This window comes from Camelus bactrianus, chromosome 1, assembly GCF_048773025.1.
Source record: "Camelus bactrianus isolate YW-2024 breed Bactrian camel chromosome 1, ASM4877302v1, whole genome shotgun sequence".
Lineage (NCBI taxonomy): Eukaryota > Metazoa > Chordata > Mammalia > Artiodactyla > Camelidae > Camelus > Camelus bactrianus.
Window position 1 is genome coordinate 75,540,260 of NC_133539.1, and position 26,958 is coordinate 75,567,217.

The 26,958-nt window shown below is 39.1% G+C and overlaps 1 protein-coding gene across 5 annotated transcripts in view; it reads right to left on the reverse strand.

The window, feature by feature from the left end:
- The window catches only part of KCNMB2 (potassium calcium-activated channel subfamily M regulatory beta subunit 2), a 229,535-nt gene that overhangs the window by 161,585 nt on the left and 40,992 nt on the right, over positions 1 to 26,958 (reverse strand). The window lies entirely within an intron of this gene.

Genomic DNA, 26,958 nt, shown 5'->3' on the forward strand with positions numbered 1-26,958 from the left:
TCATGTTAAGAACAATAGAAAATGTCTCAGCCTTTTTTGAAGTTCATTTATCTGAACCCTTTTGAAAGTTAAGCTTCCATCAGGAGTCAGTGGAAAAACTTCCTCTGACTTAGGGATGCTGTGTAGTTTTATTGAATTTTTTGGTTTGGTTTTTTTGCTTGTAAATAATGCCTCACACAATGACCAGTACTGATGAAGAAGGTGTTCCAGATAATTGTAATTTTCTTCTTAAAACACGAAAGCTGATTGGTTAGGCTTTCACGGAAATTTTTCTGAAAACTCTTCTGGCATTTTTGACCTCAAGACCAGAGCTCACTAATATTACGGAACAGGTTTCTCAGCAGATCTGAAGCACAGGCCCCTATCCTCCACATCAGTTTGCATCTACTGATACATATAATAGCTTCCATTTTGTGTCTGAGAAGGTAAAGATAAGAAAAAAAAGGAAAGAAGAAGGATGGAGGAAATAGCATGATGTCTGTTATCCTGTCACTTCCTTGGGTTTACTGTAAACTAGTATCTGAAGCCCATGGTATAGCTCTAAGCACCAGAGGCTAACACAACTGTTTTCAACAAAGAATTTGTGATATTCTAGACCCACCCTAAGCCTGGTTGGGGTTCATGTGAAAAAGCATAGCAAAGAGTTTGGAAGGGGTCACTCTCTCTGTGACTGTAATTGAAAGATCTCAATAGTCCATGATCTTGCCATTAACAGTTTCTTTATAGGGGAGCTTTTCAAGGGTGGCAATCTTGTTGGAAGGTGGTGCTAAGACACTTATTTTGAAACTGATATTGTTTCAAACATACATTTTAACCTAGACTGTAGGTTTAGTTAGCAGGGGATTCTTGGAGTGTTGATGGAAATTGTTAGCGAAGGAAGGAATTAAAGCCTTCGCAGGTTATCCCTTGACACTACCTTGCTTGCCATGGTCCTCACATGAACACAAATGGTTCAGTGGTAGCAGAGTCTCTTAAAGCAACTTCAGGGAAGTGAACTTTGTGGTCATTCATATATGGAAGTAAGGGCAGGAGAGAGGCAATATGGTGGACACTGGGATAGGGTGAGACCTTCCCTTAGCATAGAGATCCAGAACTATATTAGGGCATAACTATAAAAGTGAATATCTTGGTAATGCTTATTAACATTGGGAGTATATTAAATATTATTGCATCATTTTAGATTTCTCAAAACCATTGCCCACATAAGCTGGTTACTGTGTAATGATTTGTAATGCAAATTGCCCTTGAAGGGTACAAAATATCCCTTGTTCACTCTAAATGGGCCCAAACTTCTTGAGGGGGTTCAGTTTGTAACCTCACCACATCTCCTTGGTCTTTCATTCACTTCTTGAATTATCTGTATTCATTGCATATTTCTTTGAGGTCACATAATTTGTCTTATTGATCTTTATGTATCTATCAATAGCTGGTACAAAGCTTTTCACATAGCAGGTACTCAATAAATGTTTTATAACAAAGATGACTGTGATCTTAGAATATTAGTAGCTGTATTCCTCAGAGCAGGACCCTATTTATGTTTTTCTGGACCTCTCTGATCCATGGCAGAGAGTCCCAATGTGATTTCAGTATCTTAATGCTTCCCAAACCTCCCATCCTCACCCCAACCAAATCAGACCCTACAGATAGGGTCTTGACTTTGATCTTGACCCAGCCCCCCAGACTTTGATAAAGAATTTGTCTTTTGCCACCCCCTGTTCCTCTGACCCTGAGAGAGATTAATTATACCATCTGCCTCTGTTAATTTTTCCTACAGAACTGCTTTCGGTTCATCCTTGCCTCTCTATACCACAGAACCTACTATTTATGATAAACAAATCCAGGGAGAGAAAGTGGTGTGACTATATGTACAACTGTAGGAAAATTTAACACATTCTATAAACACTGAATTACAGTGAGTAATTCAATATGGCTGGTACTAAAAATGCAGGAAGGAAGTCAAGGAATAGAAATTTGGAAAAATAACTGGGACTTGGAATAAGGAGTTCGGGGTTATGATGCAGATAATTAGGAGATTTAAAAAATATTAGCAAAAAGGAATGTTCTGAATGAAAATATTCATTACATACATTAAATTTAATTAAATTTACTTCAGTTAAACAAGTGAATATTATATTTCTGCAATCATATCAGGAGAAGGTACTTAAGTAGACTATAGATCTTATAGGGAAATCAGTCCGTATTTTTAGACTATGAGCAATTTAAAACTTAGTGTGTTTTCTCAGATATAAATGTAATGGTTAAAAAATACACACACAGTTGGAAGTATTCTGTCCAGGGCAACTCAACTAGAATTCTTCAAAAGACATAGGCATTTGAGCATTTCCCTTTCTTTAGCATGCTTTTCCCTTCCCCCAATCCCAGGAGACAATATAGTCCTCCTTAATACAGAAGCCAGAAAATGACCTCCCTCAGGAGAGTCGAACATATGGAACATATGTTCCTTGAACATATGGGAAAAAAATTTTGCAGTTGCATCTTCCAATAATGGTTCTTCAATTCACTGGAATCATACTCTGAACTTGGAATTTACAAAAACTCATTGTTTTTTCTATAGTTTTAGACTGTAATTCACTGAGAACATCGCTAGATCACAATCATCAAACCTCATTCTCTAATCTCAGAAGTGATGGTTAACGTACCTTCACCACTATTTGACCACATTTATTCTCTGATTTGTGTTCTGTGTTACAGGAAGTTAAATGATAAATGCACTTTAATTGGTGAAAACCAGAATCGTTATTTTTCCTATCACAGGTTTCCTTTGTAGGAAATATTTATTACAAGATCAAGTGGGGACAGAGTCTGATTCAAAGAGGAAAGCCCAGTGCTCTTCACTCCTCATGCTCAGTTCTCCTTACAGCATTAAGTATTAATGCAGAATCCAAGAGAGAAGTGTTTAAGGAGGAGGGCGAAGAAAGGTGGTGGCTGGGCTGGCTAGGGAAGGCTGGCTCTATGAATCACATAATAACCAGTCTCTAGAATCACTCACATTTAAAGTATGGGTATGAATGTATTTTGAAAATGTTGAAACATGGAATGAAATCTTATATAGTTAATTTAGCGCTAAGCTGTTTACCTAATTAAAACTAGCTAAATGGTTAGTTTGCACTCACAGACATTGGCCGGAAGATTCACACTGCTGTTTCTGTACAATTACAGCTGGCTTCTTTAGCATTTTCTAGATTTCAAGTTTCACTTTTGTTCTTGTATCAAAATTTATATTCTTGGTTTTCCTTTGGAAAATTAGTGACTGAAATACAGGAGCAGAATATTTGATTGCACTGAGTGCTATCTCTTTAATGTCATTCTTAGTCTTTGAGAAGCAACAACTTATTCAAATACAATGTTACCCGATTAGCATAATCAGGGTTGAAACGGCTCATATAATACAGGTGGAGATAGAGCAGCATAATAAGCAGCTGTGGGTCTATTCTTTTCCACCTACGACTGTAAATCAAATGGTCACCCTGATGAGAGAAAGTTGACAAAAGGTTTTCAGGGACAAAGTTGAGGAGGTATCTGAACATTTGGGAAAGTTGTTTTCTGGAGAATGCAATTATGAAACTGAAATAAGTCAAAATGAGATATTTGTCTGATGCACTGAGAGAACAAATGTGAAAATTCCTTAAAAAAGGACTAGGGGTTTTGAGTTTCAGCATCAATCTGGAGATGAAGATCCGAACTGAACATGAAAATGTCCTCCTAGGACATTCTAGTATAATTCTCTAAATGGATATTCAAAGCCATGCAATCAGACTTTGAACTCATTTCAAAGGCAAAATTAATGAAATGACATAGTATAAACTGATCTTAGTATTTTCTTCATAGTGGGATATTTAAGAGAAAACAATACCCGATAACCAAGAGATCAGGACAATAATGAATGAATATAAAGGCTTCCAGCTTTCCTTTCTGGTCACTTTTAAAGCTTAGGCTTTTAATAAAGAGGGAATTAAATAAATCTCAAAGTTTGTCAGTAATCTAGCTGACTCAAGCCTTTAAACCTCAATGAGGCAATCAACAAGTTGGTATTAATAGTACTTAATTATTTTACAAAGGATAGGTAAGCATATATAAATTGCTTTTATAATCTCAGATTGCACCATTGGCCAGCGTAAGGTAACATAGTTACAGTAAACGCTTACCATGTGCCAGGCATTTTACTTACATTATTTTATTCAGTCCTTCCCACAACTGCACATAGAAGCCTTTATTATAATTTTAACTTTATAGATGAGGAACAAATGTTCAGAAATGTTAAATAAGTTGCTCAGTTCTGACATTTAATCAGTGGCAGAACTGGTGTTCAAATTCAAGTCTGCCTAATTCCAGGTCCTCTTTGCTTTTTTGCACAATCTTATGTATTGCCTGAGTGAACATTACCAGCAATGGACGTTTGCAGAAGCTTTTCCTACTATTTTCTGTTTTTCTCAGTGGTATCTTAGGTTGAACTCAAGTCTCATTTTTTAGGGTAAATCCTGTTGAGGTTTTACCTTTTGCAGCAAATACACATGAAAGGACATGAGCAGAAGACCCCTGATTTATCTGAGCAGGGTAGGAAAGTGAACAAAGGTGTACTGAGCATATTCTATGTGCCAGGTATGAGGCATATTATCTCTTTGAATCCACCCGACAGTCCATTTTGCAGAGGAGGAGGCAGGTTCAGAAAAATTAAGTAACTTGCCCAAATCTGCATAACAAGTAGGTGAAGAGCTGGGATTTGAACCCAAGGTTGTCTGCCAGCCCCATCTCCTCCTCCCCTATTTCACACTGTTCTAGGCCTCATAATGTACAGCCTAAAGAAGGCAAGCTGCTCTCCCTGTTCCTGATAGAGCTGTTGGTGTAGGTTAGAAAATGGAAAGCTATTTGATTTCTTCTGAGAGGCCCCCCAATTCAAGGTATTGTACAGATTACTAATGTAGAGGGCAGATGGATCACACTGAATAAATGATAAATCATCTCAGTGAGTATGTTTAAAATGGAGAAATTGACTCTAGGCAATATTACACATTTTCTGCAGTGGAATTGAGCCATTTTCTTTAGACACTTTTGTGAAGACATTTTGCAGCTGCTAAAATGAATTTGTGTATTTTCAAACATCTAAGGCAATAATGAGAAACATTTTTTAAAAAATTGAGCTGTTCATGGGCTGGGTATCAACCAATAAAGAGATAGAAGAAATAGATACACTGGAAACAGGTATTTTTTTGGTTTTGTTTCTGTTTTAATTCTCTGAGGCTTGATTAAAGGAAAGCCAGGATCTGCCCTTACTTGAATGCTTGTAGCAGTTTAAATTTGCCCTGGCATGGCTCAAGTCTCCTATGGATGAGGGGCCTTGGGTGAACTAACAGATCTGGGAATTGGGCCCAGACAGAAATAACAAGTAGGTGCTAATTCACATGAAACTTGAGGCTCTCAAGTAGGCATCTGTGTCTGATGTAACTTCTCATCCCTGTGGTGCAATTGTCTTTGGGGTATCCTGTGATCTGAGACTTTCTCTCAGGAGAGCTCCTAGGCAGGTGTTCTCCCTGTGAAACTCTACCTAAGTCTTGCTCAGCACTCAAGGAAAGGGCTACCTAGGGTTTGCTCCATGACATCGTGGTTGGCTCTGACCAGTCATTTTAAGTGCAGGGCTTGCATACAGTCCATCAGTATTAATTTGTAGATATCTACAGGGCATTTTCCCCTACAGTGAGTACAGAGGCAAACCATGAAGGAAAACTTGGAATGAATTATATAAATTTGCTGATCCTTAAATCAAATCCAAACATTACTGTTTTTATTTTCTACTGAACTGAGAAATGAAACAAAGTGTTTTTTTTTAAATTTTTCATTAAACCCTAGTGAACTGGTTTGAACCTGTAACTAATTCATTGAACTGGAACCGGATTAAAACATCGAAATATTTTCTAAATCACACGCTAGATATGAGTCACCTGAATATTATTCAGAGTCCCTGGTGGCAAGTGTTTGTTCACTATCAAAACTAAATTCAAGGCAACGATTTATCCCTGCCATGTGTCTCTCTGTGTGGGGACTGTGATGCTGCAAGAGGCAAAGGCATTAGAACAGGGAGAGACAATACCTACTAAATCAGTGCTGCAGACATTTCTTTTAGCTGCAAAATTTTATTTTATTAAACAAACTCTGACTCAGAAATTCAATATAAATCAGATAAATGTGATCCTGTGTTGTTTGAAGCAGTGCCTGAAGCTCAAAGCCTAGGCAGCTGGACTTTCTCTGCTGCCTGTCTAAGGAATACCGACACACAACGGAACACAGTTTGAAAAGCCCTACACTAAATATTGTGCAGGATTTGGGTTCTTTGGCTTCAGCCATTCCTTTGGCATAGATGATTCCTAAGTTCTATTTTGAAATCTCTCCTGAATGCGAATCCACTTCCAATTGTTAGATAGCCATTGTTCATTTAGAGTCCTTACTGGAGTCTCAGACTTAAAGTCTGATGTTGAATTGATTCTATGTTCTCTCAAACATACTCCTTCTATATTGATTATTTGTGTTAATGTGACCACCATTCTTCTGGTTAACCAGGCTTGCAACCCACTTAACTCATTTAAACTTCTTTCTTATATCCAACCAAGAAAGAATCAATGTCCCACCTTGGTATAGTCCAATCAAAGCACTCTAGGTTGGTGTCAGGCTTGGTCTGTGATAACTTTACTCAGATTTGGGGTGACTAGTGGGATCAGTAAGAGATGCTTGGACAAGGAGAGGCCAGTAGTTGCCTCAGATGAGGATATGGAGCAAAGCTGAGGGAGCAGTTAGAGAGGTTTTCAGGAGTCACAGCAAGGTCAGTGCTTAAACCGAGGGCAACTCAGGAGAGCATCATCAGTCAGTGGTGACTGGTTCAACCCCATATGTGTTGAGTCTCAGCTGGGTTGTCTTTAAGGCACTCTGTGGCCTCGGGCAATCAGAGAGCTAGGTTCTTCTTTTGGCTGTACCATTTATTAGTTATATGAACTTGAGCAAATAATTTTCTGAGACTCAACATTGAGGATAATGCTTTTCCCCCCTGCCTTCTTTGAGTTTGTGGTTAGAATTAAACAAAATAGTAATGAAATATGCATCATAAAATTTAAAGTGCATAGTGATGGTGTTGGTGGGTAAGCTCTCTGAAGTCAGCTTTCCACTTGTTTAAATACTTACCAAACAGCCACTGTGACCAGGTACTATGCTAGGCACTCAGTACAATGATCAACACAACCTCTACCTCTCAGGGACAGATTATGTCCCTGAAGAAGAGATGGGGAGGAAGGTTCTAAACAAGTTATTACACAACAAATGGCAGTTTTCAGTTAAACTACACTTACTACCTGCCCATCTTGTTCTAAGTGTTTAACTTATTTAATCCTTGTAACAACTCTGTGAGAGAAGAAATGATATCATTCCATTTTACAGATGAGGAAATCGAGGTCCAGAGGGATTAAACAACTTGCTTCAGGAGTCTCATATCTAGTGTCAGAGCCAAGAAAATAACCCAGTCGTTCTGACTCTAGACTCCATGCTTATGCAGATGATCACTATATTAAACTACCCCCCACAGGTGACTTGGTACATCTGATGAGTGAGAGCAGTCACTCCTGAATTCCATAGTTAACTACATCTCTGATCTTTAGTTCCCTCACCTGGAAAATAGGAGATAATACTAATACTTATTTTGAGAATAAGATGAGATAATATTTGTAAAGGACTTAACACAGTAACTGACATCATAAACGCACAATAAATGTTAGTTTTACCTATCGATTATGATAAAAACAATGAAAAAATGTGCAGGGTGCTTTCAGGAAGTAAAACAGGAAGACCTGGTCTAGACTGGCTGAAAGGAGCAGGACAGTACTCCTGGAAGAAATACTTAGGCTGAGACCCAAAGGATGAAGTAAGAACAAAGGAGTCAGAAGGAGAAGGGTTGAGGGAGCAAGATGTGGGCAAGAAGGCCTTTAGCTCTTTCCAGGAGCAGAGGGCAAGCCAGTGTGGCCGAAATGGATGGAGCAAAAGAAGCAGGAGTGGGGAGTCAGGCTGGAGCAGTGAAGAGGGGAACTTCTTCTCCATCTGTTCCTCCCCTGTCATTTCTACTGCCATCATGCTAATTCGAGCCCTATTATCTCAGGCCTAAATTAGTTCAATGACTTTGTAATTATTCTTCCTGTCTCTCCTCCCTTGCATCTTCCATTCATTGTGTATATATATGGCAGATTAAGGCCTAATGCATTTCTTTGATCATGGCACTGTCCTACCAAAAAACCTTCAAAAGTTTGCCAGTCTGTCAGACTCTAAACTCCTTAATCAAGCAAGCAATGGCATTGCCAAACGGGCTTCCACCTGTTCTGGGACTTTTCTCTCACAACTTCCTTTCAAATGCCCAAAACTTTTTATCAGTCTTGCTCTCTTTACCTTTCCCTGCCTGGAGTGCATCCCCCCCCCGACTTTGTTTCCAGTCTGGACCTATGTAAGTCCTACTTATCTTTCAGTGTCTGTTTCAAATGTTATCTTTTCCTAGGTCATGCCAGCCAGGAATCATGTCCTTGTACTTAAAATGCTATATCTTTTTTATTGTATTTCCTGGATATAACTTCTAAAAACATGACAAAAATAAAAATATTGTTTATTTTCAAAACTATGCATAAAAAAGTAAAACAAAAATCATCCTACTACTCAATCTAGCTATTGTTAGCATTTGGGCATATTTTTTCTAGTGGCACATTGAAGATTGAGAACTTAATTCTTACATACCTTTCATTATAATCTCATGTACATAAAAAGTATTTGAAAATATTATTTTAAGGGCTGCACAATATTTGAGTGTAGGAATATACCACAGCATATATAACCCCATGGGAGTTCATAAAAACAGTCAATGAGAATTCCTATCTCCTAGGGTTGCCGTGAAGATTAAATGAGACATTTATTAAAGCTCTTACTTAAGACATGGCAGATGCTCAATAAATGATGACCATTGTTCCTTTTATTTTGCCAGAAAATTTCCCCACAATTTATCTGCTCTCAGCTGAGAGGTAGAGCATGTAGTGGGAAAGGAAGAGGATGCTTGTATGTAAGGGACTCCTCTGTACCTCTGAAAGTAATCATGGTTTTGCGTATGAGAAACAGAAGGTTCCTGTTTCTCTCACAAGAAAATGACTCTTAAATAGTGATGACATTTCTTTGGAAAAACACAGTGATTTAAAAAAAATAACAAACACTATTAAAAGCAAATATTCAAAAATCCTAGTAATTCTATATCATAAGAATTTGTATAATTCTTACTTGTTTCTATGTTCCTTTTAGAATATACACACACAAACCAAGAATCACCATAAAAATTCCAATATCTAAGTAAACAAACAAACAAACAAACAAACAAAAATATGACTGCTTCTCCTGCCCTGTGCAATACATATTCCCCCATTTCCCCAGTGAGAGAGATGGATGTCTATCTAGTTCTAAAATCTCTCTGGGAAAGAAAATGGAATTTTTCCTCTGGTCATCCACTGCACCTGGTCCAATGAGAAAGGAATGGGTTGGAGATAAGATAGCTAGGTTCCATTTTCCATTTTCACAAATCATTTGGTGTAAATCTGTAGGCATATCATGAGAGCTTATTCTCTTCTTCAATTTTTCCATCTATGAAATGGGAATTATCAAACCAATCCTACATATAGTTCAGGGTTGTTCTATCCAGAGAATAAGAAAGAACGTGAGCATTTCAACTTTAACACTAGGTCCTGACAGATCAAATGATTTTTACCAGCCTGTGGGTGAAATTGTAAAACCCTTCTTTCTAGCTCTTCCCAAACCATTTTGCTGTTAGTTGTTTTCCTTTAGAAGTTTGAATTTAATTTTCTTATCTTGTCTATTTTGCTCATACCTCCCTTTGAGCCTCTATATCCAGTGACTATACTTTTATCTCCTCAAAATATATTTTCATGTTTGTTTAGAATTATTCATAGCATGGACCCATACTTTTAAGTTCTCCTACTCCCTTTGTATTCTGTGTGTCTCCCACTACATCCATATTCACATTTTATTTATAGGAGAACTCTAGAACTACCACAGGTATGACATTCCTGTAAGCTGAGTAGCAACACACATCCCACGTACGTTGGAATACTCTTTTCATTAAAGCCTTTAAAGAAAATCTGGTTTTAAAGGACAGTGTTAACAAGATTCCAGAGCATAGAAGAAAGTTACTCATGTTAGATATTCACTGGTTTAACCTCAGAAATTATGAATGCTTTCTTTGTTTTCAGTATTTGCTGATAAATCAACTTGCAAACCTGGCACATATGAACACACATTTTCTGCGCATGTTTTGAAGGACTGATGCAAACTGAAGAGATCATTGCATTGACTTTATTCTCAACCTTGTTGATCCTATATAGAAATTCTCAACTAAAATACAATGCTTCCATTGCTGAGAATGAAAAACAAACCGCTCTAATTATAGGCCTGAAATGTGGACACTTTAGGAACAAGAAGTGAGCAGCTGTTACAACCAGAGGTTTGAAGAGGCTCTAAGGGAAAGGAATTTTAAACATGCGGTAATATACCTCACCCACAGTCTTTCTTGCCATTTAATTTCTTCATTTATTACCTGTTTCCCCTCAGTCATCCCATACACGTCAGATTCTTTAGAACTTAGTCGAAAGATCTTTCTTCTACGAAATCTATTGTGCTGTCCCTTTCCATGCACCTAACTCACCATTGGTTTCTGTGTTCCATCCTTAGTGTCACGTTCACCTCTCTGTAAGAGCCATGTGCTGCAGTGGAAATAGCACTGGTCCTAAATCTGACTCTGGATCTCATCCTAAAAAGCTACTTGAAAGTAGCCAAAGTATTCAATCTTTTAGGACTTCCTTTTATTTATCAGTAAAACGAGTGGGTTGAATTTGATAACGTCTAAGTTTCTGTCAACCTTATGATTCTGTTAGTGATAAGCTATTATATTAGAGTTATCAGTATAATGTGTCATGTTTACAGAATTCTTAGGCTAGCCAGGGCCTTAGAGATCATCTAACCAAATTGGGTAATTTTACTTGTTAGGAAACTGATAGATTAAGTAATTTACTTTGCATCAAATAAGTTAGCCACCAATGGGATCACATTCTGGACTTTCTCATAAGGCAAATAACTTTAAGTTATTTGTTGCTAACAAATCAGATGAATGATATAGTAAGGGGAATGCTAGCAGGTATTAGTTAAAATGAGAATTTTTTGGATTTCTCTAAGTTTAAAAATCAAATATTGTCAACCCAAACTTGTGAATTACATTTATAATTTTTCAGTTTATTAAAAAATCCATAAAACATTTAAACTCATATTCGAATTCTTGAACTTAAACTATAGGGTACACTTAGGTTATGAGCAGAGAGTAAAATGCTGCTGGCTGTGTGCTATAAAATATTCATGGTTCTGGGTGTTTTCCCCCCAGGTTTCATCTCTTCTTTCAGCATGTTTCTGTATTGAATGATAATTCAGTTAACCTCTGTTTGTGGTGTTAGCTTTCCTATTTTGGAATTAATTTTATAACTTCTCTGGATATATCTTACTTAGTCTGTCTTGTCCCCATGCTGTTCTCCCACTTCATTCCAGCTGCATGTCTGTTCTAGGGTCTGGTTCTCTCACCCCCAGGCAGTGCTTTCATTTAACAGGGAACAGCACTCCCATTTGCTTTGCCCCAGAGGGCTAATACTGTTAGAAAGGGGTGGGCAGGGATGAAGGCATGTTGAGGATGCGGTGATGAGAGAAAAAGAGCAGAAATAAGATGCTCCTAAGGGAAAGAAGTGAGCAGAGTCATAGCTGTCGGGCCAGCCTGCTGAGTTTCTCCAAAAAAAGGTTGCCACAGCTGTCCTGAAATGGCTCTGCGTCTCCTCGGTGTGAAGACTCTTGTTCTGAGGCTTTGAACTATGTTACAGGAACTCTCTTGCTTTCAGACCAATATATGTGCAATGTCAGTTTCACTTACCAGCGTCCGAGTTTGCTTTCACACAGACATGACATTTTCAAAAGTCCCCATACATAGAATTAAGGTACTTAAACTAAAGGATCAGCAGTTGAATTTCCAATTCACAATAGAATTTCAACTGTGCAGAATATGGTCTCATCAGCTTGGTACTACATCCAGCTACCCCTCAACTACAGCATCCTCCCTAAGTCCACAACATTGCTCGTTCCTAAAGCCGGTGGATGCCTGTGACCCTGTCTTGTTTGTCCTCTCCATTTGTAGAGCACTCTCTCCTTCTGCACTAATTCTCTCTCCTATTCTGTGCATTTCTCGAGCATTTCTGGTTGCCTCTCTGACTGTTTTGGTCTCCCTTTTTGGCTTTTATGTTTGCTCATTCCTTAAACTATTTGTCTGTTTATTTTCTGTTTCTTTGTTTTATTTTCCTTTCAAGATTTGGTTCTCAGCTGCTTCTTTTCTTATTTACACGTTCTCTCTGGGCCATTACTACAGCTTCAATCTCTATCTCTAATGCTTATGCCATACCTTCCCAGAATCTTACTTAGCTTGTGTCTCTAGCCTTTCAAAATTTCCTTTGGCTCCTAAATAACATACATTTGATATCTACTTTTGAAATAACATCCATTTAATTACTTCTTACTTAGGTGACCCATAAGCACCATTCTCAAGACCCAAATGTCATTTTCTGCCCCAAATCTGGTTCTCCTTTCCTCCCTATCTTAGGGAATAACACAATCCTTCTGGCTTTACACTCTGGACACTCCGTTGCCTTTGATACGCAGTTGGTCATTGAGAACTGTCAGTTCTACAGTCTCGATACCTCTCCATCACCACTCCTACCTCTCTAGTCCAGGCTGCTGCCATTTTTACTATAATGGCCATTTTAGGGGGATGTGCTTCAATCCCCAACTCCACTATATTAGTGGTCAGTATGTGGTCCCCAGACCAGTTACATCAACATCACTTGGGAGCTTATTTGAAATACAAATTCTCTAGAGCTTAAACATCATAAACTCTTTAGTTGGGCCTACCTATCTGTGCTTTAACAAGCCTTCCAGGTGACTTTGGTGCTTACTAAAGTGTAAAAGCCTCACTAACCTCATTTCCTGACTCATTTCATGTTTATCCTACGGAACTACCGTCTTTTACCCACCATGCCAACCTCTACTGCCACAGGGCCTTTGTACATGCTACTTCCTCCTCCTCCTCCCCTGGCTGACTCCTTCTCATCCTTCAGGCTCTACTGAGATGCCACTTCCCCTGGAGAGCCTCCCCCAATACCCAAAGATCAAGTAGGGGCTTGTCCTAGGTGTCCCACAGTGTTCTGTGGCAAAACCTACTTCTCACTGACTTCCTTTAATCACAACTGCCAGTAACTTGCCTATCACATCCTCTAGAAAATGCTGGAGGATTTGGATCATGTTTATTCTATTCACTAAATCTTTCCTTGCAACCAGGATTATTCTAGGCACATCGTAGGTGATCTAGAAAAAAGAGTTTTGGACAAACCATTCTGGTTTGAGGCCTGCTTCACTCTGACTTCATGCTGCCCTACAGCTACAGGTTGAACCTACTCCAGACTGGTGATTTTTTCTGATCCCCCAAACCTACTCTTTACCCATTCCAGGCCTCTGCCATGCCAGCTAATGCATCTGAGCTGATGACTAGGATGTTATCCTTGATCCATCCTTCTCACGCCCTCCTCCCCCCAACCATATCACAACAGTCAGGAGGCCCACTGAGGAAAAATTATGCAGCGGTCTGTTATTAACTACAGAGAGACCTAATAGTTCAGTCTGGCAGAAAACCCTTCAAGTCAGCCACTCTCCTCCATTCTTTGCCAAGGCTACTCAAGGTAGGCAGGCAATTACTGGCCAGATATTTGCATAATGGCTTCTTTTTGTTGCCTTTGTTCTTTCCTGGTCCCAACTAATTCCTTGAGAGCAGCACTGTTAGTTCACTTCTGATAGGAACCTTCTATACTGATAAGTAAAATTTAGGTAATGGAGAATTTTCTGGTGGTGCTGTAAGTTTTGGAATTGCAGAGAAGGAGACGAGACCCCCAGGCAAGAGAGAATAAGGAAACTTTCTGTATACTTTCTTTATCCTGTGACTTAAAAGGAGGGGCCTTAGTGAGAAGAGGCCTTGAAAATAATGTAAGTTTTTACTTTTCTATAATTATTCTAGCAGCTTTCCTTCTAAGTCAGCTGCGGACAGGGACATTCACTGACCCTAAGATTATGCTATCCAGAGAGTTTTGTGTTATTTTCATACAACCTAGAAGCCTCTACAGGGCCACAATAATTAAAGATGTTTGGGAGGGAGATTCCAGAGACCTTAACACATAACCTTCTTAACCTCTCTTATCTGCTTCTGCCTCAATTCCTACAATTTCTGTCCTGTGGTCCCTCCCCTACCACCCTCCTCTCTGTCCAAAGCACTAGAGATTCCTCTCTCTCAACTTTAAAAATAAATTCTTATGTGGAACTTTATAAAATGGATAAAGCTCCTTTTTATAAGAATACATTTATTTCCCAATGTGTAGCTTTAATTTATTAAAAGTCAATGTATTCCTCAAAAAATTAAAAGTAGAATTACCATATGATTCCACAATCTCACATCAGGATGTATATCCCAAAGAACGGAAAGCAGAGTTTTGAAAAGATACTTCAGTGTATCTCCATGTTCAAAGCAGCACTATTCACAATAGCCAAGAGGGGAAAGCAACCCAGATGTCCATCAACAGACAAATGGATAACAAAATGTTTCTGTACAGGTATGTACATACAGTGGAATATTATTTAGCCTTAAAAAGGAGGGAAATTCTGACATATGCTATACATTAATAAATCTGAGGACATTATGTTAAGTGAAATAGGCTAGTCACAAGAAGGCAAACACTATGATTCTGCTGTATCTAGAGTAGTCGACAGGAAAAATGGTTGCTGGAGAATGGAGTTATTTAATGGGAATAGAGTTTCAGTTGCAAAATGAAAAAGTTCTGGGGATGGGTTGCACAACAATAAGAATATACTTAACACCACTAAATTGTACACTTAAAAATGGTTAAAATGGTCAATTTTATCTTATATGGATTTTGCCACAATATTTTTTTTAGAAAGTAAGTGTATAAGAGAAACAAGGTCAATGTTTGAGTTTGAGAAACACAAATACTTGAAATCTGAGGTCATGGCTGGCCATTCATTTTTAACATTCAGCATGTGTTCTGATTGGGTTGTATCATTTTAAAAAAAAAGTCTGGTAGCCTAGTGACTTTTTTTTTTTTTTAAAACAACTTGCCATATAATCCCAGGCTGTTTAACTATTAAAGATTTCAGGAGAATAAGGAATTAAATTGGAAACATAAATTCAACCTTTGCTGACGTGTTAAAATTTTTTCTACATCACATTGGATTTTTTTTTTTGGTCAATTATTCTTTTTAACAGTAATTAAATAGTCCTAAAAATAAATAGAAAGCAAATGCTTTGTAACTCCTACAAAAGCTGCATAAAACCCTAGAGTTTTGGTGAACCACAACGTGAACACCACTGCTCTAGGAGACTATGCCCGTGTCCTGCCTGGTTTGCATCTCTCTCCATCAATTCTCCACACGTCTGCTAGACTCACTTTTCTGAGACGCAGAACTGACCTTGACATTTCTCTGCTTGAACATTCTCAGCATAACTTTATCCCTGTAGTGTGGAGCCCAGCCCCAGCTGCACCTGGTTAGCATTGAAAATTGCCACTTCAGGAAGTTCCCCAAATCAAATAAATCGAATCTCTTAGGATGGGGTCTGGGTATATTTCAGAAGCTCCTCAAGTGTAATGTGCAGCCAGAATTGAGAAGCACTGACTTACAGGAAAGTGTACACACTCCTTAACATGCCTCACAAGACCCTCAGGATTTCATCTTTCCCCAGTTGTGCTTAACATCAACATGGCCCTGCATATCTCTGATCAAATGAGATTCCCTGGGCATGTGCTCACTCTCACCCTTTCCTCTCCTGCTTGGGCTGCTCCCTCTGACTCTGGCCTTTTCATTCTTTCCCCTGACAGACTGACATTCCACCTTGAAAACACAGCTCAAGTATCACCAATTTCATGTTGGTTCTTCCCTTCCCTTACCCCTTCCTACCTCTTTCTTCTGACAAATGAGCAAACTCTACTGTAATCATAGCTTTTCCTTCTTACCTCTGCCTCACTGTCTTGTTTATTATTGATGTGCATCCCTGCGATAAGTTTCCTTACCCAAATGAATGACTGAACAAATGGATGAATAAAGAGAACATCTATCAGTTCCGTGAAAATTCTGATCACTTGATCTCTATCTATCAATTTATATTCTGTAGTACTTTACAGATGTTAATTATCTACAATTTGCATATCAGAAAAGTGCCTCTGGGTAGTTATCACTTGATTGGACTCAAACCTAGAGTCCTCTGTAAATCCCAAGCTCATCTCACCAAACCCTTTTTTACCTGGAACTACTCTTTGGGTTCAGGTTGAGAGAGTGTAGCTAAACGGTCAAATAATCTGAGCTCATGACTATGTACTGTGTAGAGAGTTTGAAGCTGGTGTCAGACTCTAATTAGAAACTTGAGGTCTGTATACCTTGTCTGTTGTCCTGTTGTATTTCTCCAGATTCCTTGTCATCAAAATACTGTCCCTCTAGAAGTTTGAAAATCTGAGTTCTTGTCAAGACTTCATGATTTGATTTTCCTGCCATTTCTTTCCCCTCCAAATTTTAACATTGGGAATATTGCAGAGCCAACACAAAAGGGGGAATTGCAGCCAAGGAAATTGTAAACAGGGCCAATTAGTATAGCTCAAAGAGGGAAAAGTGAAAACCGGTGTCTAAATACCTTACCCATAACCATGTAAAACACAACCCGTGGCAGGATAATGAGTGGGGATGGCACATTGTTCAAATACATGTATGTGAAATTCCTGACTTGGCAGTACTCCAGCACCTCCAGTATTTTTACTTCAGGAATCTGAGTACAATTCATAGTGAAAGCTGTGTTTGTTGTATCACTGTGTCAGTAGTGGAAATGACAATGTGACTTTGTCCCCACTCATGCTTTGCATGCCAATTTTATCTCAAACGAAACTTTCCATTTGATTATTCAGTGGACCTTGCGGTGCAAACTCAGTGTTGTGCACATTTCATGAGGAATGAACCTGGAGAGAGGCAAATGGCTTTCGGGTGCCTGCACACTTATCAGTGAGCTTTACTTTTCCCAGTGCTGTGTCCTGTGGATCATTTTCTCCTTCATAATGATGATAATGGAAATAAACTTTAAACTAGATGTTAATGGAATTGTTACTGAGCTGCAAGTTGTGTATCTTTGCACCTATTAACATCACAATCAACAGAACATTCCAGAGTGCCCTGCAATCATAATTAATTCAGCGAGGCGATGATTTCCAAGTGGCTGAGGAGCTCTTTTATGATGTGATAAAAATCCATTATGGGCATGAGGCATAAGAACGTCAGTGACTTCAGCTCCTCTCTGTGATGCCCATTTAAGGCAAAGAGCTTGAGACTGTGACTAACCCTGTTCCTTTGTAAGTGCCCCCAGGATAGCGGGCACCTGTGTGGGGAGTAGCTGCAGGCCTACCTGTGAAGACTGAGCTTCGGGATGGAAACCTCACTGACCCTCTTCTCTCCTGTTCAGCCATATGCCACATGGAGACCTTAGTTTGCAGTGAACAATGCGATGGATGTGTTAACTGAAAGAGCTTCTAGTATAAATCATTTCTTTTGATTTTGGAACAGATTTATGGGAACTGTTTGAGAAACAGATTTGGAACCTGACACAAAGCTGGATCTTCTGTCTTTTAGGCATATGGAGGTTCCTTTCAATCTGGTTGATTGCTGGACTCCACTAATTCTAACAAGATTTTGACAACCCCCAGGGTGGTGGTGGGGATATGGAGATAGAGAAGGGAGAAGACCATGGGAAATTTTGTTGGATCTTTTTAAGGAAGAAACAAGGAGCAGTTAACCTCATCCAGAGGGAGAAAATGGACTGTAATTTAGCTTGTGTTGATGTTGTCTTATGGAGAGTAAAACAGGGTCATGATGAAGGAAGGCAGTAGTGCAGAGTTAAGGAAGGAGCTTGGATTCTGGGGTAATGAAGATTTGGATTCACATCTTAATTCTTTCAGTTAACAGCAGATGTGTGGCTGCAGGAGTTTGATCATGTGATTCTAAGTTTGTTTCCTCATTTGTAAAATTATGTCTTTCTGGTTACGATTGTTGTGCAACTTAGATAACATGGCTAAAGGCTAAGTGTGTAGCAAGCGTGAAATCAGTGATACTCATTCTTATTCTGCTGTTGTTGAGGAAAGGTTATTAAAATTGAAATAGATCATCTGCATCTGGATGCATAGGAGTGTGTGGATTTTAGAAACTTAGTTCATAAAGGGAACGTGTCCAAGATGGGAGGCTAATGCTGGAGAGATGTCAGATCTGAGTGGAGTGCAAAAGTATGTCTTGACATCTGAGGGTTCAAATCCAAGCACAAAGGAGGCAAGGACTGACAGGGGACAGGTAGTTGAGTGGAAGGTGAGTCCAGACACATTTCGGGGGCATCATTCTCCTCTGCAGTGCTGCTTTGGAAAGCCCAGGACTCTGTGCCTGAGGGTGTTTATTCTAGTGATTAAACCTAGTTCTGTGACATACACAGAGCTGCTGATCTGCTAAGTGGTAACCAGTAAAGACCAGTTATTTTCTCAGTCTTCCCAATGAAATGGAAAAGGACTGCTTGCCATCCTGTGAAAGTTTTATTGGGCTGCCACTAAGGATATGGGACAGACCTCGGGATTCTCAGAAAGGTGACATGCAGAAGTGGGGCACTCGTTGGATGACCAGGATCCATTAATCAGCTCCCATAAATGACTTTGCCTCCTCAGCCTTAGTTTCTTCACATTTAAGTAGGGGATGATAATGCCCACATGCCCAGTGTATGGATGTCATGAGGCTCACAGTCAGAGAGCTAGAATGGATGATACAGCACATCGTAAACTGTCAACTATCATGTGAGGATGTGAGGAATTTTTAATGTGCCCAAACACCTCTTTTAGCTGTGATATCCATCGAAAACTTGACAGCCTCATCATACTGATGTATTGATTTGTTTCTTTTTGCAAATATATGATCACTAAGTTACAGAATAAGAAGACATCGGTAATTCAATGTATTCAAACAGCTATTTGTATTCACTGTGTCTATATTAGCTTAATAAATAACTTCATTTGTGGTGTGTTCTTGGAAATGAGAGTTGCCAACAAGTTTTCCATTAGAGAAGAAGGTGAAGAAGGAAATCCTTTGAGTGATACTGATGCGAGACTTTCGTATTATTCACTTCACTCTGTAAGTTGGTATCTCAATCAGTATAATTCATTCATCATTCATGTATTCATTCATCTCACTTTTTAAGTGTTTTTGTATGCTTACATTCCTCTTTTATATCTGTATTTACTTATAAATAATGCCTGTATGTTGACAACTTCCAAATTAATTTCTTTAGATGCCACCTTTCCCTTAAATTCCAGACTCGTACATCCAGCTGCTTATAAATCCTCCCCAATTGAATGTCCAATAGCTACCTCAAATTCAACACCCCCAAGACTGAACTTAAAATTTGCTACCATCCCCTGTGAATGTGTTCTTCCTGTTATGTTTCAATAGGTGGCTACTCTGCTTTTCCAGCTGCTCTGACCAAAAATTGGGGGTCATCCTTGATTTCCTCCCTTCATCACACTCTACATAAATTCATCAGCAAATCCTATTGCCTCTAGTTTCACAACACATCTGGAATATGGCTACTTCCCACTATCTCCAGTGTTTCCCCACTAACTTCTTGCTCAGGCAGGTTAGGGTAATTCTCCTAATGTCTCTGCTTCTGCTGTTTTCATGCTTCCCCACTCCCACAGACCGTTCTCACCACAGCAGCCATAGTGAACTCTATGTTAAAATACAAAACAGATCATGCCCCTTTTTTGCTCTCACCCTTCCAATGACATTCCGTCTCACTCAGAGTCTAATGAAGTCCTACATGATCTACCTTATTTTCTGCCTCCCACTGTATCTCCTAATAGTCTTTCCCTTGCTTACTTTGTTCTTGCCTCAGTGGCCTTTCTGCTATTGATCAAACATGCCAGGCATATTGGGTGCATAAGGAGGGAGGGAGGAGGGCATCCCAGAGGGAAAAGACAGCATCTTCGAAGTCATGGTTCTCAGAGAATTGGGCATGACTGGAATTTCAGTGCCTCTGGGGGTGAGCCTCTACAAAAGATACAGGCTTAGCCGAGTAATGAATGGCCAGGTATACCATGTCCAAGAGGTTGGTCTGTATCCCAATAGGTAATGAATAGACAATAAAGAGTTTTAGGCGTAGGAGTGACATAATCAGATTTGCATTTTAGGAATTTACAGTGGAAGATGTAAAACAGGAAACAGAGTGACCCTTTGGGAGGACATGGCAGTAGCTCAGGCAGGGAACTTTAGAGGCCAATATATGGCTGGGACATTGGAAACAGATGATCAAGAGCATTATGGGCTGCAGAACATTAGACACTGTGGACATTAAGTAACCATTGGTCAAAATCAATAAAAGTTTGTTACCAGCTATTTTCTAGAGTAGGTATCAGTGGGAAAAATTCAGATCACTGACTCAAAAAAAAAAAAACTGCTTAGAAACTAGTTTGGAAATCTTAACTTATCCAATAAAAATGCAGACTTATAAAGGACCAAATAATGTATTTTGATGCAGTATTTTCTGGCTAGACTCTATAATACACTTAACTGTGGATTTTCAAGTCATCTAGTTCGATTGCCCCTTTAGGAGGAACTGAGTCAGGTGATATATGACTTCCTATTGGTTTGCTTATTTTATTAGACACTTTTTTCATTTCTGGTACTTGTTCCCAGATGTATCACTTTCCATTTCGCACATCATAAATGTGTACATAAATATTTTAAAAGTTTCTGTTTATCCAAGTTGAATATATGCCATTTAATGGATATTAGCTCTAACTGAAAAGCACCTAAAGCACTAAACTGCTCTGGCCGTAAGCTTGGGTTACTCCAGACAGCAGCAGGAATAGCGTGTTCGAGCTGGCAGGGACCTTACAGCTCATCTACAACATCCCCATCCCAACCCCACCCCACTGTCCCTAATTAATTTTTCAAAAGAAATCAAATGGTGACGGGACTTGCCAACCTTATACCTTTGGTGGTCAAAACATTTGGAATATGCAAATGATGTTTTCTGAGGCCGTATTACACCAAAGGAGTCACACACAAAAGGAAAGGACTTTGCCATACATTAGAAGCCCCAGAGAGCAGGCTAACAATATAGGCCCATCTTACAGAGATTCTGACTCAGCAGAAACCCTCACTTTTCAAAAATACCTCTGGGCCATGACGCTGATATAGATGATCTATGTACCACAGTTTGGGAGTGACTTAAACAAAACAAAATAGGCAGGCACAAACAATGAGTTTACCAAAACCTACAGACCTGCCACGATTGCAGTATTTCCCACATCTGAGGCTGAAATATACTACACTTTAAAAAAAATTCTTTTCTACTAACATCTGGTTTTATGGAAAATACACACAAATCATACGGAAACCTGAATGGCTAATGCCAACATAACATGATAATTGCAAATCCAGCCATCCCTTTCCAGCAATTTGAGTATCAAGCTCTCCTAATTTCGATGCATCTCACATACGTATAATTCCTTAAGAGAGTCTGAGATAAACGTAAACATTAAGTGATGTCTGTGTCCTCAGTGAACATCTGCCTTAGGAAACCAGATGTGATCAGTCCTTTGGGGGAGGCAGAGGCTGATCAGCATTACCTTTGTATTCCACCTAGAACTCTTGGCTTCCCAGAGTCTGAAATAATGTGGTCAAACTATACCTTTGGAAATGCTTTGCTTGAGGGCTGAGAGTGGGAGATCATGCATTATGTTGCCTGAACTAAATCTACAGTTACTTGTGTGATTAAGATAATTTAGACCCTCCATAAACATTGCCAGTAAAGGCAAAAAGCAAAAAGGAAAGTCTTCTAGGAAACAAGGTATGTTATGATGTGAGGGGGATGCACTTTCTTGGCTTTGCATAGAAATATACAAACTTGAATTGGGTTATTATTTAAAAAATCACATAGGACTGAGACTTAAGGAATCACATAATCCAGTAATTCTTACCAAAAAATTAGCATCAAAATCCTTTTTTAAACTATATAGAAAGCTCTGAATGAAGCTAGGACATCAGGAAAGGCTAGGCCTGATCTCAGCCTGCCGACTAGCAGACCTGATACCCTACATCAGGGCCCGAGGGCTTCACAGGAAGGCACTGTATGAGTCCATGCCTTCATGGTTGAGAGCAGTAACTATGACCAAAGAAGTCAAGGCATTTACCTATAGTGGGGAAGGGGTGGTGCCATGAAGTCCAACTCAGCACCCAGATACCAGCACTCCCCCAAGGCCAAGCTGCCACTCAGTCCTTGATAAAGACACTGCATCACAGTAGATTCTCGAACAACACAGGTTTGAGCTGCAGCAGGTCCATTTATAGGTGGATTTTTTTCAATAATAAATACTTCATATCACTACAAGGTCCATGGTTGGTTGAACCTGGGAATGTGGAGGAACTGTGGATAAGGACGACTGACTATAAGTCATGTGCGAATTCTGAGGGTCAACTGTGTAAACTCGTGCTGGGTAGCCTCTTTGTACTCATGTCAAGGACTGGCTAAGAGCTGCTTTCTTCAATATGGATTTCTTTAGGGAAACTGGTTGAAAGCAAGGAGAGATAGGGAGTGCCACCTCCCCCAAGGAAGGTCCAGGGCTGAGCACAGGAAACGTTTTTGGAGGAAATGGAAGTCTTAACTCCACTGTGCATACCTTGAAGCTCCCTGGGTAGTTGATGATTCTAGGAAAGGAATGAGCTCTGAATTCAATTCAAAGACAAGGGGTGTGAAACTTCACAATCAGCTCTTCATTTTGGCAGGCACATATGTATGCTGTTTCCTCCAACAAACTTTTTATTTATGTTAACCATTGCATATTGATTATATTGGGGAAGTTTGAGATTTTTCTCTTGGCAGTTTTCAGCTCGGTGGGACTGACTGTGAGAAGATGAGAATTACTTTAAATAAAGACTTATCAGATGGTGATTCATAAGATATTGACCTCTTTTCCATTCTAGACTGCACCATTTAAAAAATAAGTTTCCTAGACAAAATTTTGAAGTAGTTTACCTTTAGTCACAAATCTTATGTTCTTTGTCTTTTAGTGGCTCATGCAACATCATAAAACACTTTGAAGTAAAGTTAATAGACTTGCTTTTTCTTTCAATCAAATAGGGACTAGGAAATCTCCCTGTTTTAGGGAAAAAGAATGTACTAGTCCTGCTCCAAAACTGTAAGTGCAGTATGACTTTAACTCTTTTAAAAAGTAATTCAAATATTAGACAAAAGTAGGGTGGTTGAGGGCATGGGCATTGGAATTGGACTCTCTGGGTTTGTGTACTGTTTTTTACCAATTAAAAGCTGTGTGACTCTGGGCACGTTACTCAACTACTCTATGTCTTACGTTCAGCCATAGATGGGAGATAATAGTGCTTAACTTCACAGTGTTGTTGTGAGGATTAAATAAGCTAATGAATAAATCTCTTGGTGAAGTGCCTAGTACATAGAGAGTTCTCAATAAATGTCAGCTGTTTGTAGGACAATAGGGTGACCCTTTTCTTTTAATTTTCCAAAACACATTTCAATGAGATTATGCTATATGTTATGTTATGACAGAAACTACAGTTATAAATATAAAACAGAAAAAGTACCCCTTTTTGAAAATTGAAAATTTGCAATATTTGAAAATCTCCTCCTTTTCTTAAATCCATCGTCAACCAAAATGATGTTCAATTTGAGTTGAATAGTGTGTTTAAGAAGGGGAGATTGGGGGAGGGACAGATGGACAGATAAAATTGTTCCACCTGCTCTTCTTGAAAAATCCATTCTCCCTTCTTCCCTGTCAACTGACTGTCACATGACCTAGCACCGAACAAGAGAGAGGGAAGAGGAATGAGAGGAAGGATGAGAACATGCAATTTCTTGTGACCCTCTCCAGATCTCAATTGGATAACATTTCAATCTCATGCCAACACTTCCCTCTCACTGCCACTCTTTGGGGCCTGTCATTTTCAGTGTGTTGATATGCAAGCAGATTTGACTTGATCACACCTCTATGTAGGTTTAGATAAGAAGATCATTAGGAAGGTTTCTAGCTCAAAACGAACAGTTTAAACTGTTAGGACTTTCTTCAAACCTCTTTCTTTAGAGAATGGAAGAATGGAGTTCTGAATTTAGGTTGCACCTTGCCCTGCCACTTCAACCAGTTAACCAGCAGGTCCACTTATTGAACACCTTCTCTGGGCCCAGGTTATAATACTTGGACCTGACTGGGTCATGGCCCCTCCAGATGGCTTCACACAGCCCCTTTTCAGATGTGGATGGATTCTGGCAGGGCTCAGCTGAAAGAAAGCAGCGACTGAGTCCCTGGGGCGTGCGGGCTGTCTCTGAGCCATCCGGACTGTCCTTGGGGATTAGAGGCAGGGATGGTCTGTGGGGTGTGGAGGCAGTTGGTTATCCATCTGGACCCTCACAGGCTTCCGTGTTTGTGAATTTGGGTAAAAACAAGTGCACTGACAAAATTGAGTGATTTTTGATGCTTCTGTCAGAAATCTGGGGTCTAGAAACCTGCTCACCCGACTCAAGGGCTTGGAAGGTGAAAGCTGAACAGTTGGAATGTTGCCGTAAAAACCTGTTACATTTGTTTCACAATGAGCTTATATCTTAAATAATTTTCTTTTCAGATAAACTTACCTTTCTTTTATTAAAGCACTTTTTTTTTTCTTTTGGCTATAGGAGATGGGTAAAAAAAAACCCAACCTAATAAGAATTTAGTGTTCAATTTGAGCCCAAAGGGGAATCACTTTATTCACATAGACTGTTTGGTCATTTAATACTGGTGTGACCTGAGCAGTTACTAGCTGTTGAGCACAGTCTGTGCGCCAGGCCCTGTGCTACATGTTTTATATCCATTATCTAATAAATCACTCATGTCAGTCCTTTTGTTTTCTCTACGAGGAGCCTGAGGCTTAGAGGAGTGTAGTAATTACCTAATGTCCTCCAAGTAGTGTGATGATGCTGTGAACTGAGCCTCAGTGCCTTTAGATATGAAATGAAAGTCCTAATAGCTACCTCCCAGCGTGTTTGTCATGAATAAGTGAAGATATATACACACACACACGATATATAGATATGTAAAACAAAATGATAAATTCTAAAATTATACACACACACACACACACACACACACGCTTATGTGTGTATGCGTTTCTGGAACATAATAAACATTTAATAAATAGCATTATTTTAACAAGGGTCCCTTTCCACAAAGACCAGTTTGCTTCTGTAGAGGAATATGTGGTGAGAAGTAAGTGAAGAAGCTTTCATTTGAGGTTTGCTAACAAACTCTGTGGGCAGAGTTCTAGTTACTTTCTGCCATTTCTCTGCTCAGAGTTTCCTGAAAATTTTTTATCTATCTCAAAAGACTCTCCTGCTTTTACCTCAGATGACGGTGGCAGGGCTTTTAACCTCTCATTCAACTTCTAGGTGGAATGAGAACCTTTTCTATCTGGGTGCTTTTCCCTGCTATGCTATGTGCTCCTTAAAGGCAGGGACTGAATCTGGTCAAGATGACTTTTTTGGCCTGGGAAGGTGCTCTGTTACCTGCCGTCTCCTAGTGGGTCAAGCAGAGTCCGTGGACACCTCGGTCAGAAAGATGACTGGAAAATGTGGTTAGCTCACTAAATTCTGTCTACTGAGGGAGAGAGCTTCTTGGAGCCCAGGGGTCCTTCTTATACCCTCTGTTTCCTAATACTTCCTGGGGCCTTAGCCTAACCTGGGATAACTAACCTGTGCTGGAAAATTTATTAGGAGGTTATCTGTCAAAATGGTTAATGATTTTCCCCAGTAGATAGAAAAATTTAGTACAAAACCCAAAGAAGTTAACACCCATACAGTATCAGTAGAGAAACAGATAAATAAACCAATGGAGCAGAATAGGGTGCAGATCATACCCTTCATCCCAACTATTATGTTTATATGCTAAGTGTGGCATTTCAAATCAGTAAAGGAAAAAGACTGTTTTACTATACCCACTTGACAGAAAAAAGAATATTTCTCTCATAGCATCCAAAACAAATTCTGGGTAGATTAAAATTCTAAAACAAAAAATCTATATTGTCTTAGAAAAAGTATAGCAGAATAACTTTATAATCTTGACATCAAACCCTGAAACCATAAAGGAAAAGACTGGCATATTTGACTATAAAAATTAAGAACTGACACAAAATATATGTAAATATAGAAAAAATATTCAATAACATCTTAGGAATGGTTAACTTCTTGTGAAGGTAATGTAAAGGATATGTAATCATACATAACTTAGGCTACTAGAAAAACATTGAAAAGAAAAATATTTAGAAAAAATGTATTTTATCTATCTTTTACCTATTTTTCTATTTTTTATCTATCTATCTGTCTGTCTATCTATCTATCTAAATAGGCAAGATCTTTATCCACTTTTACCGTGTTTCACTTTTACCTTGTATCAGCCCTGCTTATTTATTCATTAGTAGAGACTGTTGATTCCATCTTTGGTTACATGGCTCTAGAATCTTCTATCCCTCCACCTTCCCCTGCCTCCCTGTCCTCTTCTGAGATAGATTATAACATAACAGACTGCCTTCAAAAACTGACTTTTAAAGACCCAAGATTTATTTTAAGCTGAAATAAAATGTTGACTAAAATAGTTCATCCTCAGACTCCCTGTTTGACCTATAACCACAATTACTATCTTTTTTTTTCCT